Source organism: Caloenas nicobarica, chromosome 10 (assembly GCF_036013445.1).
Source record: "Caloenas nicobarica isolate bCalNic1 chromosome 10, bCalNic1.hap1, whole genome shotgun sequence".
Lineage (NCBI taxonomy): Eukaryota > Metazoa > Chordata > Aves > Columbiformes > Columbidae > Caloenas > Caloenas nicobarica.
In genome coordinates, this window is record NC_088254.1 from 22,582,342 (window position 1) to 22,603,954 (window position 21,613).

At 42.6% G+C, this 21,613-nt stretch overlaps 1 long non-coding RNA gene across 4 annotated transcripts in view; it reads left to right on the top strand.

The window, feature by feature from the left end:
* LOC135992768 (uncharacterized) overlaps positions 1–21,613 on the top strand; it is a 29,156-nt gene that overhangs the window by 1,794 nt on the left and 5,749 nt on the right. The window contains exons 1-7 of one of the 4 annotated variants that reach the window (XR_010606768.1): positions 62–151; positions 1,058–1,188; positions 1,465–7,184; positions 12,939–13,076; positions 14,640–14,768; positions 14,843–14,916; positions 18,434–18,554. This is a non-coding gene — a long non-coding RNA (uncharacterized LOC135992768). Of the gene's footprint in view, positions 1–61; positions 152–1,057; positions 1,189–1,464; positions 7,185–12,938; positions 13,077–14,639; positions 14,769–14,842; positions 14,917–18,433; positions 18,555–21,613 lie in introns of those variants that run through there. The other 3 variants (XR_010606765.1, XR_010606767.1, XR_010606766.1) reach the window with 3 other exon arrangements.

The window sequence follows — 21,613 nt, forward strand, 5'->3', positions numbered from 1 at the left end:
GCGGGGATGGCGCGCGCTCTGCTTCCCCCCCGCGCCGCTCCGCTTCCCCCGCCTGCCGGATCCTGGGGGAGGCGCCGAGGCGCGGGGCGGGGAGCGGCGCTTAGAGCCGGAGCCGCCCGGGCAGGGGCGAGCGGCCAGGAGGGAGGGAAAGGTGCGGAGCGGGGCGGCGGAGGGGCGGCGGAGCGCGAGGAATGGCGCGCGGGCCGGCGGCGGCGGCGGGGGGGCGGGGAGAGCGCGAGGCGGGCGGGCGGGCCGGCGCGCGGGGGTGGGGCGCCGCTCTCCTCAGCGCGGCCCTGGCCGGGCGGGGAGCGGAGCGGAGCCGCTCTGACCTCTCGGGAGCTCCGCCGGGCCCTGCCCGCCCTCCGCGGGGCCGCCCCGGCGGGAGAGCGCGCAGGGTGTCGGTGCCGCTTGTGCCGGGCGGAGGGCGGTTGGTTAGCGCGGCGCGGCGGCGCTCGGGGCCCGCCCGGCGGGGAAGGGGCCGCTGAGGGCTCCGGGCAGGGAGAGGGAGGACAGACATCCCGGGTCGGCGGAGTCCCTCCCTGGAAAGCTGCTCTGGATGGGGCGTCCCCAGCAGCCGGGCGGTCTCTGGGGAGCCTCTTGCTGTTGTTCGTGTCCAGTTGCTGGATGAAGCGGTGGGGCAGGGTCTGTGTTGCCAATAGGAGGTATGTTCTCCGTCTTGTGCCAGGCAGGCTTCTGAAACGAGGTGCCAAATATGTCCTGGCAGGGCTTGCCATCTGCGTCAGGTATTGGATCCTCCGGCGCCGACGAACCCCCACGCTTGTCTCCGTGTACTTGTGACTGCTTTTATCAAACATACGAGGCCGTTTTCATTGAGTTTCGGTGATAGGTAAAACGTGCTTCATTTGCTTGATGAGATTCCGTCTTGTCCCTTTGTGCAGTCACTGGAGTTGGGGTGGACTTGTTAACCTTGCCTGTACCTCAGGTTAGAAAAGGCAGGGCTGTAAAAATCCCAAAGAGTCGTTTGAAACATTTCATATTCAATATCAACAAAAAGGCAAGAATTGCTGGAAAACTGTCTTGTCAAAATATTTTGCAGTGCAGGATGGAGATACTTCTTTTACCTGCGGCCTTTGCGGATAAATCCTAACGAATGCAGTTGACAACTAAACACAAGCTCTGTTGAGAGTGTGTGAGCTGGGAGAAGGGCCGTGCTGGATCCAGCCTCAGGTAAAAAGTGTAATTTACAGTACGGTATCACTGATGTTCTGCAACAGGTTAATATTTTTGAGATGGTTTAGGGTCTCATGGTTGAGCTGTTAGAGTCGTCGGATTTCAGTTCTGTCTGTGGCGTGGACAAGTCATTTTATTTATTGTTGCATGGCACTGGTTTCAACGTAATAGAAGTTACTGCAGTAGTTTTAGAATATAAACTTTACAAGGCGTTTAGGACTTCAAGATTAGGGTGAATTTTATTTTAGCTCTGTTTTAAATTCTCTTTCACAGGTGTGAACAAAGGTGGCCCCTGGGCTGAGGCTTCACAAAAGAAGGTTTGGTCTGGAATTTGTTTTCATGGCACGGGTGAAGACCTTTGGAAAAGAACTTTTATCACGGAGACAAAGTGTCTATAAGTATTAACTAAACCAACATAACATTAGAAAAAAGTTTCTGAGGATGCAGAGATACTTTTTCCTTTGTTTTCTCAGAAGAATTAATGTTCTGTGTGTTCTAATTGCATAAAGTTGTGTAGAATGCCCCCTCCAAACTATTGGGGCAAACTTATGCAAAGTTCAAAGCCAAAATGAAATGTTTAAAAGTGTTGGTTTCCCCTCTGCCCCATTCATGTGCATGCTGCGTGTATTGCAAGGGTTTGAGAAGTCTTGAGACCTGTCTGGAGGACTAAAAATGAGTGGAACTGTTCCACAGGCCACGGATCTCTGTGTCCTATCGCAACAGTAAATAAACATTAAATAACATCTTTACAGAGTACAGATTATCTTAAACAGCAACAAAAAACTGACTAATACTTTCAGGATACAAAACCAAAGTAAATCAGCTTTAAAGATGGATATGATTATGCCACTTAAACGAAGGATCTGGTTTTGTTGTCTTTGTAGTAGAGGAAGAAGCTGTTACATTTCGATGAAGCAATCCTAAGTCTCAGTTGAGGAATTTTTATGATGTGTTTCCATGAATAAAACTGTCAACTATCTGCTATAGATGTCATTGTTTAGAAATGCTGCGTACTGACTGTATGGAATCCTGTCTTGCTGGAGTCCTTAACAGAGCAGAACAGCAAAACTGGTCTGAGCTCTGCTTACGGTGATGGGAAACTGCTCTGGAGGATCCCTGGTCGGTCTCCCAGATCAAAGAAGAGATCAAAATATTCTCTATTCTTATCTGTATGTTCTGGTTTTTAAAGCTCAAGTACAAAGTAGTTCATATTGTGAGTAATTGCTGTGATTTTTGTACATGGTTCACGTATTTGTCCAATTTCTTCATTGGTCAAAGTAATCTGTTGTTAATTATATGAAAAGGAAATAATAAATCCAGGTTTGCGTGTTGAAGCTGATGTAAACACCCACTATAGAAACTCTTCAGCTGTTGCTGAGCCCGAGTTTGGTTTTCATGCACTTCTAGATGATTCTCTCTCAGGTTTTTTTCTGATCTAGCCTTAAAACCTATTTACTGTAACTACTGTTTGGCCAATTATGTCATTTCATTTTGTTTATATTTTGTCAAGGATGGTTCTCCATGTTTCTTTTTTATTTTTTTTTTTACATGAATACTGCAGCCTTACATTAACACAAGTTTCTAGTGAAGGGCTCCTATACATTAAGCATATGGATCATGTGTGAGATCTTACCATGTTCTACGTCTGTAAAATGTCTGGGTAGCTGAGCATTTGCTGAAATGAGCTGCTGATTGTCTTTTGTGGCTTATAATACGCCTTTGTAGATGTGCTGGGATCTTGTTTGTCCCTGCTGCATCTAGACAATGCATTCCTTCATGTTTTCTGTAACATCTTCTGCAGTCATTTCTCTGCATGTAGATATGGTAACTGGAAAGAGAAAATTCTGTTCTTAAATTGTTCCTCTTCCCGCCCTTAACTTTCCCAACCCCCCAGCGTACCTGGAGTGTTGGTCATTAGGGGGGATTTAGAACAGCATTGGTTGCTGGTATCCAGGAATTCTGGGGGAAAGGGACAAAAATGAGCATTGGGAAACTATATAAATTTTCTGTCAACATGAACTTACAGTGTGAAGCTCTTAAAAACAACAGGGGAATGCTCCAGGAAGCATTAAAAAAAAAAGAAGAGCTCAAGACGTTGGATGAATGAACTCTGGAGCTTATGACTGCTGTGAGAGGCTTGGATGTTGGTGCTGTGTCTTCTGCCTGTTGTTCAGTTGTTTAAATCTCTCCCAGTAGTGGTTGGCAAGGTGTAAACTGGTCAAGTCTAAACCCAGCAGGGTTCTTGTCTGCTGCTATTTGCTCATTTTTTGAATGTAATCAGCCCTTTGAGAGAATTGGGCAAGTTCAAAAAAGTATGGTTTTCAGCATTTGCTTCTGGGAGCAGTGTATAATTGCTCTGGCTTATGAGTGATTCCCCTTGGTTTCTGCATTAATTGCTTGCAAATAATTTACATCTGTGTCACAATATTCTGTTTTCTAGCAGTGTTTCAAGTAAGAGACTGATACTCAATTGGGAAGCTCAGAGAAGAAATGGAGAAAGGTTATTTAAAGCAATGGATGGAATGGGAAGCAGCTCTTTTAAGTTAACAAATTAGGAGAAGAAGAGGTGAATACTTTTGGTATGTCTCAAAACTGGCTTTTTTTTCCACAGTTGAGTGTAGGATGTTATTTCCCTTTTTATTTGCTCAGTATCAGGCATACCAGTGGAGCCTAGAAATACACAATTAACAAAACAAGGGAATGGATGTTTTACACGGTTTTGCTGGTCTGTGGGAATAGACTGATCAATATATACGCCTATAAACCTCCCATAACTTGTACACCAGTTTTAAGAATAGTTTAAATAGTTTTTGCAAGTCTTTCGCGGTGCACCACTTCCTCTCACCCGTCCTTGTCTCCCAGTTTCTGTTTGTCAAATATGTTGTTTTATTTTGTGCCCAAACGTTGTTGTAGTTGGCATGCTTTTAGGACAGGATTTAGATGAGTTTTGGAGGTTGGTTTGTTTGTTTCAGCCAGGAGATGCACTGCATATATTCTAGCAGAATAAAAAATCAGAGGTAGGAAAGAAACATGACAGTTTTTAGTACAAAAAGTTTAAGAAGGCAACAAACCCAAATTCAAAGCTGAAAATACATGTTAATGTATTTTGGTGGGAAATACAGCGAATGATGGTGTCAAAATAAAACTGTATAAAATGAAGTTTGTTAAAATGAGTTTGCAGGATTGATTCAGCCATTCCTGAGGATGACAAGAAACACTTGGAACACTCTAAGATAAAAAATTTGGAGATACTTGTCAAACCTGTCTGTGTTTGGATAAATAGAAAGGTGGTGGGGTTTTTCGTTTGGTTGGTTTTTTGATGTCTTTGTTTGTATGTTTGGGGTTTTTTGTTTGTTTTGGTTTTTAATAGCTGTTTGTCTGAGTAACTTAGAGCAACAAGAACATGATGTTGGGTTTTTAGAAGGCCTGTGCACCAGCTGTGCGAATGTACTTGAAGGTACTGCAGCCTTACTGTTCCACTGGGACTTTACAAGAACTTTTGGGAGTATTTAATCAGTTCTGCTCTTTTCAGGGGGAGAAAAAGGAAAGGTACTTGTAGTTTTTATACTTCACAGAGTGATTAGGTTTTGATTTAGCAGTAGTACTTCAGAAGAACAGTGTGCATTTCTTTCTTGCACTCAAAATAAGAAGCACCTGCTGTAGAAAGAGCATATCGTACGGACCTTGCTGCTGTGGATGGGGGAGCGTTTGGGTCTGACAGTTTAAGTGGCGAAGATGGAAGTGAGGACAGTTCTTGGGCAGGGGACTTGGAAAGGAATGTGATTCATAGGACATCGTTACTGGCGTAATTACCGGTGCAGCTGCCGTAGTAACTTCTGCCAGTACTAAAAAAGATCTGTCATGTCCCATGCTTTATTGGTCGTAGTGTAAGTGATAGAGATGGGAGCAGCAGGACTGCGATACCTTGTTCCACTTGCCGACTTCAGCCCAGCGGATGGAACCGTTTCTGCTGGACTTCAAGCTGATGCCCAAGCTTCACAGGGTTTCCTAAAGTGTTCAGGCTGGGCTAAAATTTTGAAATTGTAGGTGGTAAGATTTTGTGTTTTCTGTAAATAATAGTGAAAGGTCAGGGACTGAATTACTTTGATGAACAGTAAAACCTGTTGAATTCAGGCAAGAAAAAACCCCAACCCTTAAACATATACCTTCTATTTTTGCACTTCATTATACAAGGTTTATTTCAGTAATAAGTTCATTTGTTTCAATATTGTAATAAATAGGACTTTTCTACTTCTCTCTGTGACAATACATTCTATTTGCCATTCCTTAAACCGTAGGTCAGACTTTTCATTTGTTAATATTTGTTTCCAATTATGTTGAATGGAACGTTTCAGATTTGATCCAAAATGGAATTTAGAGTGAGGAACTCCTGGAAAAATTTGGACAGATGAGGGATAAGGAATGTTCTGCTAGACGCAGGATTCCTTTTAATATAAATACTAGTTCAAATGACAAAATGTTTTACTGGGAAATGGGAGCCTTCTGAAATACCCCAAAATGTTATTTTCTCTAACGTGTCATCAAAACTCATTGTTCTAGCATTCAATAAGTGCAATTTCCACTTCAGATTGCTGAAGTGACTCGCCAGAGGTCATTCATCAGTCTAGTGTCAGAGCTGGGGCAGGAATTCAGGAACTCTGCTTTTTCCAGGCAGCGCAGTCTATTGACCTGCCCAGCCCAAACATCTGCATTAGCAGATCATGAAATTTTATCTGTGCAGTAGAAATATTTCTGTCCTATTTGAGAGAATCCTTTGCTTCTTTCCTACCTCTTCTGAGTGTCAGCAGCACATAGGTACACGCACGCAACCTGCCTAATTTCATTTAGTCTTCCTTGTCCTCTTCAAAAAATCGCCAGGTTTGTTCTTCTCAACCTCTCATCTGCCTGTTGCTTCACTTCTGTCATTTCCATCTACCGTTTCTGAAGAACTTTCCACCTACAGCTTGTTTGGCATTCTTGAGCAAAGGCTGTTGTGGTTTGATTCAGGAAGGAGGTAAAGGGGGGATCAGAAGTTCCAGTATATGAAGTTATCATGAGATTGTTAGTTATTTCATAACAAATGCTCTGCAAGCTTCTCTCCTGACTGCCGTGGTACAATTCCTACAGGCTTAAATTCAAAATTACAAAAGCCCTACTGCAGGATTGAGCTCTACTGTAGAGTGAGACTCCCTGTACTCCTCACAGGCACCTCCTGACCGCACATAGAGCCATAGTAAGTAATGTATTTCTGTAGCTTACGCATCTGGCACGTATATATGTGCATTGGGGCTCAGCCCAAAGAAAAAGACCTTTTAGGGGGCAGCTATATTGCATATTTTCTTTGTTATATATCAGTTTATGGAATGAGACTCACATGGCATTTTTGAAAATGCCATTAAAAATGAAGATTCTCCACAAAATTTATTTTTGCCTGGAGGTTGTGTGTTTGTTGGGTTTGATTTTGCTTTTTTAAAACAATGAAAACCCCAAGCCTGAAAGTTGTAGTTTAATGTTTTCCTGTGCCATCTTCAAGCCTCTTTCCAACACAGGAAGCAGAGTGAAAACAGATTATTTTTAAAAAATTTAAATAACCTTTCAAAGCAAATGAAACTAAAATAGTTCTAGTTCTAGGGTAAAAACTACAGTTTCAGCTGGTGTAAAAGATCAGCTCATCCCAGTGCGGTTTTCCTCAACAATTGGGTTTTCAGTCTCCAAAGTAGGTTAATAGAATTTAATAATCCTTCGGTTTCTCTGCTTTTCTTTGTGACATATTAATTTTCCTGCCTAACGTAAAGGTATGGTGCATTATACATCCATCTTTTTTTTTTTTCCCCAATTACATAAATAATTCTGTTGTTAAACTCTGAGGTCAACTACAGGCGGCAAAAGGATATGAAAGGGAAATCCAGAGAGATCAGGATTTACAAACCTTGACCCAGCCAAGTTCCCCTTCCTGCCCGCCCAGAGGGACTTGGTGCTGCTTAGACACACAGGTGAGTCTTCAGGTGTGTCTTCTACCGTTTTTTATGCCCAGTTATAAAAATAACTGCAGCTACTTTTAAGACACAGAGGAAGAAGAGGAAAAGTTAATATAAGAAATGGAAGATTTGTACTAGAGTACGTGGATACTTCCTTTATTCAGAGACAGAGCAAAGGGGGAAGGAAGTAAATTCCATAGTGTAGAAGTTGTTATCAAAACCAAATTAATGTTAAAGTAGATGGGCCTTTTTAGAAAGTTAGAAAGCAGGATTCTTGCGTGCCTGCACCTTAAATGGAGGTGATGTGCTGGAACAGGTGTGAGTTGGTGCTGAACAGGAGGTTGAGCGCACAGTGGATGTGGCAACCTGGCTCGTTGAGTTAATGGAATTGTTGCCATTGACCTCGTGAGCGCTTTGATTTGGGCTCATAAGCCACTTACAGTTCAGCTTTTGCAGTGGCAATAGTGAGAATAAAGAACCATCGGAAAGTTTGTACAGAAGCTGCTGGTAGACATCAGCCATGAGAGCTAGCCTGGTATTTAACTAAAATGTAATTAAACAAATGTTTTTCTGGAAAGAATTGAGAATCCTAATCCTCCTTTGGCAGCATCGTGGTGTTTTCCCTCCGAGACGTGTGGCGTTTCTGGGCAGCAAAAGCAGGAGTTTTACAAGTAGTCCATGCGCTCTGTCCTGTGCAGCTGCGGTTCGAGTACGTTTGTGCCTGCTAGCACAACAGTAGCTACAGAGCAAAGGGAGACTCGGACAAGTCACGTTCAGTTTTATTGAGCAGATAATAGAATGAGGGTCCCTACCTCCTCGTGGAAAGGGAGCCCTAAATCATCAGAAGTGCTTCATGCACCACCCCCCATAGATGGTGGCCTCCTCCAAAAGCTCAAATTCGGTACGCTGCTCCACTGAGACGCATCGCACATTTGTTATTTTCTGGGTAATGGCCAAATCATTTGTTGTCCCTCCCCGCACACACTCCCATTTATAAAGGAAGTCTTCTGTCTTTTGAATGTCACACAAAACTGTTCAAAACCAGACTTGAGCAACTGAAATTCAATTAGCTCAATCAGAGCGATTCAATTGACACAGCTGAGTTCTGTGATCTGAACAAAAGATTTTGCTTTAATTGTGTAGGAGTATATAAATGGTGATGTGATTGTCTTGCTCCCAGCCCTCCAGATCAATGTAATGCATTTTAAAGTTTACTGGTATACACCCCATTCTGCTACTTGAGGTTTTAGTGGTGCCTCAGCCTTTCATAAAATTGCAGGTGAAAACAGTTCCCTGGAAAACAAGAAAGTGTTTGGGTTTAATGTGGGCAAGTCTGGTGAATGTCGGGGATTAACAGATAACATTACAACTAAATTCAGTAAATGGTGTGGTCATCCATTCTGTCTTGAGATGTGGTCTTGTAACATCCATTTGCAGATGATAAATCATTTGAGGTTGTGATGATGTTCAAGTCAAAACCAGAACTTTATCTCAGAGCAGAAGAGGTTACGATGTCTGATTTTCTTAAATCTATTTACACTGGTCATTGTACAACATCCAATGGGGTGCAAAGCCGATGTAAACTTGTGTATTAGGGAATAAAAGGGCCAAGATTCTCCGCTAGCTAGAAGCAGAAATTTCCTTGGTCATCTTGCTTCTGCACTAGCAGTCATGCTCTTGGACTCCTGTTTTCCCGGGCCTGGTTGCCGCCAGCTCTTCTCTCTCCCCAGGTGCTTCTTTACCATCTCATGTTTGTCCCTCTCGTGGTTTGCTCTATGTAATCGAAGACCACAGTCGTCGTCTTGCTTCCTCTGTCCCTCGTTCTGTGTAAGTGTGAAACTAGTGGTCATACCAGCAGTTCTGCTGTTACTCAATTCTGTTTTCTGTCACAGTGTAAAATCTTATTTTGTCTTTCTGAAGATGTCTGTGTGAATGAGGCTTTGGCTTTATGCATCACACAGTTAAACTGGAGATTCCCTTCCTCTGCCAGTCTTCCTTGGCTGTCTTAGTCACAGTGGGTGAAACAACCTTCATTGCTTATCATACAAATTCAAATCAGGCACCATCTTTGAAATGAGATTTTTCTCTAATTCAAGTAGGTTTGTCTGAACTTTCATACTTCTTTCTCCATGAAATCTGAAGTGATGAGGTCCTTGGCCATCTGCACTCGTAAAACTTATGCAACATCTCACCATCTAATTAACCACTCCTTCCATTAGTGTTTTCTCTAACTTGACAAATTTCATCGTGTGTTACATCCATGCAGAGTGATGCTGCGGAGGGCGTTGCCCAGGATAATGCTTTGATATTTTATCCCTTTCCTGTGCTCTGCTCTCCTGCTGTCAACAGGGAGTATTTTTCCTGATCTTGGATCCCCCACTGCCTTATTTCTCATCACCTCATCTTAGTCAGCCACTCATTTTTCCTGATGCAGTGTGCCAGCCTGCCTTGTCTGCCTGTTGCATTTACCGTCGTTTTCATAGGAATATCCCATAAACAACCCCTTCTCCTAAACAACCCGTAATTTTCCTTTAATGACTGCAAAAGTCTTTATTAAAGAGTTATTTGTTGTTTGGGGGCCGTTAGAACTGTCAGTGCTGTCTCACCGTTTCTCTGGGCCTCCCTGTCTATTCTACTCTTTCCTCTTACATTTCTTTTTTGTGCTCATTGTGGAATTTCTGTCGCGTGTTTATCCTGTCCCAGGACTTGCCATGACTCAGTGGCTACACTTTATAGACATTATAGTAAAACAAACAAGTAATGACAGAATATGAAATAATCAAACACTGACTCATGAGTATGCTGTCCTTGCTAGTCGTAGTGTCTAACCTGACTCCCTGCAGCATAAGCTCATTTCTTCTCATGCAGGCCAGGAACAGGGGGGAAAAAAAGGAGTTGAGTGTTTGTGTGTGCATATTTTTATTTGTGTTTTTGTGGGTTTTGTTTGTTTAGTTTTGGGGGGTTTTTGTTGTGTGCTTTGTGTGTGTGTGTCTGTGTTTTGTTTTTGTGTTTTGGGGGGTCTTTTGGTGTTTTGGTTGTGTGGTCTTTTTTTTTTTTTTAACACTTTAGAAAAGTTCTTACAGACTTTTTGGATTTTATCAGGCCAGCCTGCTGTTTTTCTTCAGCCCTTCCTTGTAGGCTGTTTGCTGAACATGTGCTGGTTCTTGCTGGCTCTCTGTACATACTTGGTCAGGTTCCCCTCTTCAAGGCACAGCATTCCAAGGCTGGGTGCTGCACGCAGCTGACACCTGCGTTACATTTGTCTGTGATCCCCATAAAGTGCAGCGCCGCTGTCAAAATAAATAAACACCATCGACCCGTTTTCACCTTGTAATTTCTTTGCAACCATTAGATTATTTTCTGTAGTGTTCTTTAGCTTGTTCTTTCTGTTCAGTATTTGTGATGGAAGTGGCAGTAATAAGAAGTAGCTGTAGTTTTTCCCTCAATGAGGGTCTCAGCCTGGATGGTCAATATGTCGATGAAAAACTCTTCCTAGAGGGACGTGTGATCAGCACGAGGAAGTTGCATGGCCTTGAACGGGAAACAGAACTGGAAAAGATGCTGAGGCTGTTCAAAGGCCTCTGGTGGATATAAGCCGTCTGATTTTTTTTTTTTTTTTTTTTTTTTCCATGGTGCTTTGCCTGTATCCCTGTAGTCACAATATCTCTTAGATCAAACACTATCACCTCTCTGATATTTATCCCTTGAGTATGGAAAGGGAGGAATCTTATCCTTTTTCATGCTTCATTTTTTGTGGAGTGCCTGTATTTGATGAGATCTGTTACGAAGACAATCTTAGCTGTTCTTCTCTGGACTTGTTCTTCGCTATTGAGAGCAATTATATTTTTACTAACTTTTCTGCTCTCTTTCATCCTGGGTGTCATTTGGAATGCTAAAAGCATTTGTCATCTCCTAAGAATAAAAAAACTTCAAAAAGAAACAGGCTGGCTAGGTCCTATATGTTTGTTTATTTTTCTTCATACGGATCATGTATTCCCATTTCTGTTTAAGCAACATTTACATTTGGGTAAATGGAAGCACTTTTCCTTTGCAGGAATGCTATTACAAAAATATTAAGTGATAAAAGAGCTTCACAGAATATTCACAGTTCACCCTCTTGTGTGCTGGAGTTCAGTGTTGGACAAACAGCATCAGAAACTCTTTGCTTACCTGGCAGCTGCTTCATCAGATGCGCAAAACACCTTGTTGAGCATCCGATGCTGAAATAAAGTTTTGATAATTTAGCTTTCTTCTCCAGTGTCGTTTATTGCGGGGTCAGACTTTTCAGATAACACCTCAACGTTCTGTGCGTCTTGTGCGGGAAGCTCGAAGCACAGTCTTTGCACTGGAGCTGTCTGCTTGGAGATGAGCTCGGGAAATATTCCGAGGCTCTGCGTGTTGCTGCTGCTTATGTGCCACATTACTCCTCTTGAAAATTGCTGGAGCTTGCGATATGTTGTGTATATTTTAAAGCCCCATGAGGGGAGGAATAAAATACATTCTTCTTCTTTCCTCCATATTTTGTGAATAGCTTCTTTGCTGAAAATATAAAATGATATAACCTTGTTTATTTTTGTACATCTACGGTTTTTAGAGTAATCTTAAAAATGTGCTCTCTCTGTCATTGTTCCTTAAATATTTGCTTTCCTATCTCAGCCTCATGAGTGGAAAGCCAGAGGAAATGGATATTTGTGGCTTATTAATGTTTTAAGTCCTGGTAGTTGAGAGTTCTAGAAATCACTGTAGTATGGGCAAAACAAGTAGAGTTGCATTTCCAAATATTGTTTCTGTAATGTGGCAATTCTGTGGCCACCTTCTGTTTTTTTCCGAGGTGGTTCCACAGGTCAGTCAGGCATTCACAACTCAAATTATTTTGTGTGAGAACGGATACAAAAAAAATTCAGGTGGCGGATATGGGGTGTCTTATTACAGGCATCAGAAAACAGCAGAATGCCAGCCAGCACAAAAGTGCGTGCTTATAAGAAAAGGTCTTCATCTGAGGGAAGAGATAGACTTATAGGATCAGATTCTGAAAAGACAGCAGGGCTGAGGGAGCACGTACAGGTATGCGGCGCTGTGTGCCAAACGGATCTGCTCGTTTGCAATGGCCGTCCATGCAAATTGAGCTTTTGGGGATGCAGATGAGCTATACTGGTTTTACTGGGCATATCTGATTCACACGCAGGTTTGTGACAAGCGATTTTACAAATGAGGAGTCAAATGAGTTGGTTTGTATTAGTGAGTATGTTCGTGAACTTCTAAAACACTGTGATATATGTGGTTGTATATATTAGAAGATACGTCTCTGCTTATAGGTTACTAAAGGTGAGTTCTAGTACCCAAAAAAGCGTTAGTACAAGGACAGTACAATGACATAAACAAGTCACTTTTGTTCTTTATTCTGTGAGGCAAAATGGAGGGATTCTGATGTATTATTTACTAGCTAGGAGCAAGTCCTAAATGTGGCTTTTCATTCCACTCAGACAGTGGCTCACCAGCTTCTGGTTTTCACAGAAACCAGCAAAATATCTTCCTCTTCATTTGATCTCCAGCTTGTTCCAGCTTTCCACCTTCCTTTTGTAAATACTCACAGTGTGTCTTTACTCAGCGTCTCTGAATGCAAGGGAAATCGGGTGGAACTCAGAGCTATGGGTAGGAAGTGAACTTAAGCTAAGGGAGATACTACTTGAATATTTTATATTTTTCTACAAAGGGCTTCTTCTGTCACAAATTCACTTTGTAACCATAGGGCAATGTTGTACTCTCCAGATATATCTGAACTCAACTCCAAAACGTCCACAATACAGGAGGGATGGCAGTGTAGAAGTACCTATGTGGCCTGTTTTTCAGACAACAGCCGTGAAGTGCCACGGTGGTTTTAACCTCCCCGTTTCTTCTTGCTTCAAGGTAACTGTGTGTGACTTGGTGTCATGTGGCCGTAACTTAGCACTGGAATGAAATTGTTGCCTAATATACATAGTCAGATATTCCAAAAACAACAGAATAGTCTTCTCTTTATGCAATGACTGTGACTGTCTGGTGAATGTCATCTGTGTTAAAGTGCTTTTAACTTGTTGCCCAACAAAAAATGTGTTATAGCAGCACTTTGTTAGTATTAGCATTTTTCTGGCCATATGCACTGCAGTTTCCAGGGTCTTATCTTATGTTTCTGGCTCTGGAATTCGACATCTCTGGATTTCTAGAAACAGAGTTTGTTAATCTTTCATGCATTTAGTAAACACATATCCCACAGCAGACTTCATTTTGTCTTTTGCCTGGGGGCTATGTGCACAGAGCACAGCATAAACTTTGCTCGCTGTACTTGATCTCAAGAAGTGGAAGTAATTAATAAGGTAAAATCCTTAGTGTACACAAGTTTGGACCAGGAGGGATTAATATTCTATGAAGTTTGCATTAAAAAAGGGCATTTCTGGCTGTCTTTAAATGTAACATGATTTCATATAAATATATTCCTAAGGCTTTTGTATTGACATTTCTTTTTGCCAGTGCCCCATGATTTGCAGATGTGGTGTTCCTCAGCAGAAATAACTGGCTTGGCTATTTTGTGATGTTATTGTGAGAAACCCCCAAAATAATGCTATTTAGAATCACCTTCTGCGAAGTTTACTATTCCACCGATACTGATCTTTGGCAGATACAAAAGATTGCAGACTGACAGAATTGACCTGCCAGAGCACTCAACTAAGAGTGAAAAGAAGGAACGGGGGGATTGAGCAATCTGTGTGGAACATTGAGTTCTCCAGGTGGGGCTTTGCAGCCACATGTCCCCAGAAAGGGGTTACCAGTATAGATCAGGCCTATGTAATACCTAAGGAAGCATTAATAAGTTCCTTGGCTCATTAACAGGCTGCGAAACGCTCTCAGGAGCAGCCTGCCAAAGAATGCTGATGATCAAGTGATTCTTAACTTGCATTTCATTGGGGAAATGTGTTGTCAGTCAATATCTCGCCAAGCAGGTTTAATGGGGTGGAGATTCTGGGAAAACTGGTGGGACTGGAAGTAAGTAGCACTCTTCTAATATTAAAATTGAGTTAGGCTTCTGAATAAGAAGTGATTATTTGCCTAATTTCCCTTCAGATGTTCTAATATACACATGGGTCCAAAGCTAATTCTCTGACTATTTAATAGCTTTCAGCTGGTTAAGATGCAGACCTTGGATTTGGGGGGTTGGGGAGCAACGACAACTCGTGCCTGGGAAATCAGGTAAGTAGGAAACTTGGGAGGTTTTTTTGTTCCTTCTAAAATATTTTTCTTCATGGTTTCTTTTATTTCCAGTTCTTTCATTCCTTTGTAATTTATTATTTCTATGAATGTTTCTCAAAAAGCTGCTGTTCCTGCTTGTAGCATATAGCAGAATGGTGAGAAGTGGTTTGTAATGTCATTTTTAAAAAATATTTTCCATGATGCCTAAAAAACAGGATGGACAAAAAATTCTCTTTATCTTTTCAGAAAACAGGCTTACATTTGTTTTCCTGTTGGGAGACTGTGGATAACCCAGAGATGGGGGCTGTCGGCTTTGGAAGCCCTTGCTCGGAAAGGCGAGGATTTGAAGCCTCAGCCAACATTACTTCTCCCCAGGTATTTGAGTTAATGAACATAAATAGAAACCAGATAATTTTAAGACACCTGTAGTAAAGCAATTTCCTTTGCAGAGCGGATTTTGCTGCCATGTCTCTCAGATTCTGACTACGTGTGCCCCCCGGGAGAGGAAACCTCAGCATCCAATGTAAGATCTCAGCAGGCAGGATTTTTTTTTTTTTTTTTTCCCTTTTTAATCAAAACGTAACTAGTTACACTTCCCCTTCTGGTTTTAGGGTAAGTAAAGAACATTCACAACCTCAAACCAAACCAACCCACCAAGCAAACAACCAACCTTTCTTTCTCCCAAATGAATCAATTTTGAATATTTTTGAGCAGACCGACTTTCTCTGTACCTGCGCGTGCCTGTTTTATAGGCTGTTTGTGTTGTCCAAAGACTTCCCGGTATTTAAGATCCTCATTCCTGAAGGTACCGTATTTAAAAAAAAAAAAAAAAATCCACCAGCCTATTCAGGAGTTCCTCGAGTGCATCCACATTTGAAACCTGTCTAATATTTGCATTAAGCATTTTGCATTTCAGTCGCTGTTCAGAGAGCCTGTGGTGTACAGGTACATGATGATTAAGCTGTTTTAAGTAATGCTGTAGCCAAAGAGCCCGATGACACTGAGAAGCAGGGAGTCGTGGCTCTGGTAAGCCACCTCCTGGTGGCTGTGCTGGAGATGTCCCACATGTTCTGGCAATTCCCACGTTAGTGCTGGATGAGTTGTATCAAGAGTAATTGAAGTTTGGGACTTAACCTCAAACTGAGCAATCCCTGTGGTGCTTCTTGTTTTATACCATAACTTTTCTTGATATTACCCCACCCCAAAGTAGAGATGGGCCTCAGCAAAGAGGAATAAAATAATGGAATAATTTTGGTTGGAAAAGACCTTTAAGATCATCGAGTCCAACCGTTACCCAGCCCTGGCACTGCCCCATGTCCTGAGAACCTCATGTCCGTCTGTCCAACCCCTCCAGGGATGGTGACTCCAGCACTGCCCTGGGCAGCCTGTTCCAATGCTCCACAGCCCTTTGGGGAAGAAATTGTTCCCCAGATCCAGCCTCAACCTCCCCTGGAGCAGCTGGAGAGATGTGCATCTGCACTGCATTCCTCACGCTGGTGAGTTCAGGCCGGCTGCTGCAGCCTTGTGTAAAGATGGGCAGTAGATCGGCACCCCATGACACTGAGAAAGGGGCTGATGGGCAAGAACATGCTGCTTTTTAAATTTTTTTTTTTATTTTTATTTTTTAATGGAGAAACAAATGCTAGTTTGGGAATCAGCCAGCTGACCCTGCCGGGGGAGTGCTGTAGATCTGCAATAAGAGAAGCTGAGGATGTCTAGAATGATTTTTCGCTCTCGCAGACCTTGCTTTGTGGCTCCACAACATTTACGTGCATTCACTCCTGCCGCCTCTCCAGTGGCAAGGCCAGATCCAGCCAATTCGGTATTGACAGATAAATCACTAGGGCTTTTCTAATGGAGCCAGCACTGCTGACCAGGAGGTGTTTGTCCCCCCTGGGTTTTTTTTTGTCTGAGTAATGCATAGGAGCTTGATAATGCTTTGAGATTTTCTTTTTTTTTTTTTTTCCCCAGTGGAATTTCTGAATTACACGAAACTCAGCAATGGGACTCATCACAGAATCGTTTAATTCGGAAAGGACCTCCTGCGATCAACTAGTCCAACTGAAGCAGGGTCAGCTGCCGCAGGTTGTCCAGGGTTGTGTCAAGTCAGGTTTGGAGACTTAGACCTTCTCTCTCAGCAATGTGGTGCAGTGTCTGACTACCTTCATGGTAAATTTAACAAACGCACACACACACAACGACAAACCCGAAACACAAGTGTTTTCTTGTGTGGAGGTGACACTTTTTTTTTTTTTTTTTAACAGCCTGGCTCCAATGTGTTATTCAGGAAAACCTTGGTTTTGTCAGCCCTGCCAGGTGCTGACCATTTCTCTGTGCTCTCTTCTGTCACACTTTATGGAACTTTTATTCCATTCTTCCACTTTTGAGCTCTGTTTTGGCCAAAGCAGGCTCCCCAAGAGCTCATTTTGTGCCATTGTTCCTTTGGTGTAGATTAGCCAGGAATTTGGAGACATCAGCAGCTTTGTTAGTAGCAGTTACCAGCATAGTCAGGTAGCTGGGGGCAAAAACGAGAAAATGAATTGTGATGGTCAGGTAGAACAAACCAGTGGAGGGTCTGGCAGGGTGAACAGCCCTTGGGGTCCCAGTAAAAACCCAAGAGCCTCTAAATACCGGTTGTTTCCTAACAAAATCTTCTGTTTATCAGCACAGAACACTTCTTAACACCAAATAGCAAGCACAGCCGTAAGAAATTTCTGAGTATAAGCAAATCGTTCGACTGAATGTATTTTTCTGGAACTTATTGCCATCTCTGTGTTCCTGTTATCTCAGATTCCTAATTTAGATTTGCGATCTCCGAGGGGTTCATTTGAACATACTCTTTACTAGCACTTTAAAAATGTCAGGCATATGCTTGTCAAATTTAGAGCTGGTTTAAGCACAATTATGCATGCATTTAAGCATAGTAGTTAAGTGATTTCATGAACTGTATCAGTAAGTTTATACTAATATAATTACGCTGATACTAGCACGTTTTATGAATTAACTATATTTGTTTCCAAACAAGTGTAGTCGTATTGGTACAAAATCTGTGCACAGACAAACCTTTCCTTTTGCTAATTATACAGTATTACAGAGGTGGGATGTATTTTGTAAGATCCTAGGATCTCAGAATCATTTCAGTTGGAAGAGACCCTCAAGATCACAGAATCACAGAATGTTAGGGATTGGAAGGGACCTCAAAAGATCATCTAGTCCAATCCCCGTGCCAGAGCAGGAACACCCAGATGAGGTTACACAGGAAGGCGTCCAGGCGGGTTTTGAATGTCTCCAGAGAAGGAGAATCCACAACCCCCCTGGGCAGCCTGTTCCAGTGTTCCGTCACCCTCACTGAGAAGAAGTTTCTTCTCAAATTTAAGTGGAACCTTTTGTGTTCCAGCTTGAACCCATTACCCCTTGTCTTACTGTTGGTTGTCACCGGGAAGAGCCTGGCTCCATCCTCGTGACACCCACCCTTTATATATTTATAAACATTGATGAGGTCACCCCTCAGTCTCCTCTTTTCCAAGCTAAAGAGACCCAGCTCCCTCAGCCTTTCCTCATAAGGGAGATGCTCCACTCCCTTCAGCATCTTCGTGGCCCTGTTCAACCCCTCCAGGGATGGTGATGCATCATAATATCCTTTCTTTTAAACAAGAGGACACTGGGGACTTGAAACAAGACACTTTAGTAAAAAGTGGGTGTTTTTGTTTGTTTGAGGGGTTTGTTTTGGTGGTTTTTTTTGTTGGTTGGTTGTTTTGAGGCTTTTTGTTTGAGGGAATAGGGGAGTGTGGATTTCAAGGAAGCAGCGTGCTTGGCAGCAATCCATGGATTGTTTCAAATGTCCCATAGTCAAAAGAAGTCAGAATGAGGTTCTCTGGATGCTGATGGGGAGCAGCAGAATGGGGGTCCTGGTGCAAGAGCCCCATCCCTCCGCTTGCTTCTCTCTGCGTGCATGCAGAAGTGATGTGACAACCTGCAGCCCCTGGTGTGACGTTCCTAGAATTAAATATCAAAATTAGCCTTTTCCTTCTCTTTCCCAGCTCTGCAAGCCCTGTGTAAGCGCTGCTGTCTCCAGCCTTTGGGAAAACTGCTCTACTCATCTGCCACTGCCACTGACAGCCGTGTCAGCCCCGATCCATCTCTGAGATGCGTTTTCCAGGGGTGAGCCTACGTTTCTGTATTTGAACTGAACTGAAAGGCAGGCCAGAGCCTGAGCTGCCAGCTTTCTCCACAAAAATAAATTTTATTTTGAGAGGAATGCAGTAAAAAGTCCAGTCTTGTCTGGAGCAGATGCCATCTCCACTCCAACTGCTTTGCTGGGAGAGGAGCCTCCCAGGGTCAAGTTCTCAGTGATTCACTTTAGGGACTAAACTCGAATGGGCACAAACATTTGGATAGAACTTTCCTATCAGAGCATCTGGTTTTTAGAATTAATGTGTTTGTTTCAATAATGTTTGGAGGGGGGAAATGTAAAATCTTCAAAAATTGAAAGTGTGTTTTGGTTTGCCTTTCCCACCTCATTTTACATTTGATAGTGTAAAGGGTCTTGCTTGACTTTCAGACTTCAGCTGTTATTATTTTCGATATTTTGAGGTGGTTCTTTTTTCAGCAGTTCCAGCCAGGTGCCGGAATTGCCGTTTGGTCCCAGCTGACTCTGAAGCGTTTCTGTCCCTCTGGGTGTGGTGCCGATGCACAGGATTTACTGCGCGGGTGCTCGGCGGGGATGTGACAGTCGTGTCCCCTGCTCCCAGCACAGGGCCACCCTCTGACACTGGGGCTGCTGCTGGCTGGCCCAGTCTGTTCTCCTCTGTTTTGAAACACAGACATCAAAGTGAAAGAAATGTTCTAGTAAACTTGTTTTGAAGCTCTGAAAGAAAACTTTCTTTTTCCCATGTGTTTTTCATTTTGTTAGTTTTGCAATATCAACTTTTTATCCCAGTTCAGCTTTTTTTTTTTTTTCGAAAACAACCAAAAAAATCTACTGTTTTCCTGGAACAGAAATCGCCTTTTCACACATGCATTTCCATTGATTTTTGTGAGACTACTCACATACATAAACAGCTACAACATGTTATTGAAATCACTACCATAAATCTTGTAATAGGCTAAAAGCGTCCTGTCAAACTGTGGATAATAAATTCTGGATATAATGAAATTGTTCATAACTTTTTGGGGAAAAACACCAAGACTGCATTTCCCCTAGTGATTTACAACAGCTAAATTCACTTTACATTTAAAATTATGTGAAATACTTATAAACAAGCAGCGATGCTGTGTTGGCCATACTGCCATCTAATTAAATATTTGCCTCTGTACGTGGTGGCTGATGTGCCAGCTGCGACCTTGGCTGGCCGACCCGCGCCTCTGCACCCTCACCGGGCGCTGGCACTTCTGGCTTGCATCTTATTGCCAAAAAATTTCTTTGCCAGGTGAAAACGTCTGTCTCTGAAGTTCCACGGAGAGGCAAATTCCCCTGTGCTTGGCAGTTTGCTGCACCAGTGCCTCCTTCTCTCTGTGTGTAAATGTTTCTGTTTGCTCCACGAGCCTTTTGCTTCCGCTTTGCTCTAAATATTCCTCATTTAATGAAGCAAAGTTCTTTAATTACTATTTTTCTTTGTGGAATGGCTCACGGTCCCGTGGCCTTTTGATAGTATCAGGCTGAAAGAGGGCAAAAATATCCTTTAAACAATTTTCTGACTCCCTCTAGAGGATTTCTTTCCAAGCCCAGAAATAGCTGCGCAGTGGGAGAAGCCGAGCGTTCAGTCCCTGCTCCGGCACAGCCAGGTTTCAGTGCAGATTACATCTTTTCCAGTACCTACAGATTGCCTTTTTTTTTTTTTTTTTAACTTGACAGTTGCTGCTAATGTCTCCCAGATTTTATTCCCACTATTCTTTAAATATAGATGCACACCATGTATTTTTCCTTAGGCAAGACCAGCCTGGTGTTCTGTGCTGCAGGACGGCGCTGCAGCCATTGCTGCCTGTGAGCGGCCGTTCCCGTGATGTGCTCGCTCCTCTGCACAAACTTGGCTGGTACTGTCAAGTAGAAAGCTTAGGTTTAGCACCTTTTTCTCTGACACGTGTTTAAATGACAAGGAATTTATTCCTCATACTTCAGATGCATTATCTTATGTAACCATTCAGTACCATTATCTTATTTAACCATTTCAGATGCACTATCTTGTTTAACCGGAGGAATATTGCTAGCAATGGTAGAAACAAGCAATCCCGGACTCTTCTTACTACCCCTTTTCAGTTGAAAATTTTTTCAGGCTTTCCCTTAGCCTGTGGATAAGGGCTAAAAGCTGGATTATTGCTGCACTAAATCATTCTCAATTTGATAGAGGTTGCAGCCACCTCTAATTCACCCTCTTATTTCCTAAAGGAAACGTTAACCAGAACAATCACTTTAAAAGCAGTAGCTAATGATGGGCAGTATCATTTGATTCTTTTAACATACTTACAATTGAGAGAGAAGTAAATCACAGTGTAACCAACTAACACTGCCATCGGTCCCTTGGACAAGGGGTGTCCCTCCTCAGTCCTGTATGCCCTATTCCACTGTTTGGTTTTTGGTTTTTTGGTGGTTTGTTGTTTTGTTTTTTTTTTTTTTGGAGAGCTGGGAGGCAAGTCCTCAATCTGTTTCCCATCCCCCTGCGTGGGGCAGGAGGTGCTGGGTTGGGGTTTTTTCCCCCTTCTTTTTTTAACCCCAAACCCCACAGGTCTGAGGTTTTCTGGAGCGCAATGCAGGACCCGAGCAAAGGGACCACGGTCACTGATTTATCGAGTAGCTGGTCCTGAGTCCATGTGCCTGTTTAGTTCCGCATCGTGGCTTGTGCTGTGCTTTATTCATGGTGAAAAGCATGTAAAACCAGATAGGAACCGTTAGAATTATCCATAACGGAGGTGCTGACCTGCTTAGCCACATACCTTTGGACAGAAATTGTATATAGAATCACAGAAAATGATTCCATAATTCTATACATGATTCCTCCTGAAATTAAATGCTGAATACCAAAATAAATTTTAAAGGGACTGTCATGCTCGTGATGTTGGATATATTCTTTTCAAAGTTTCCTAATACTCCTTTTTAAAAGGTGCTTGTAAGTGCCTAGAAGCCATGTAGCTTCTGTGTGCTTATAAAAGTTTATTTATGTCCTGTCAGTTATAGGTTAAGGGTTGTTACTCCATCGCATCACGCGGGGCCCAGAGGAACATCA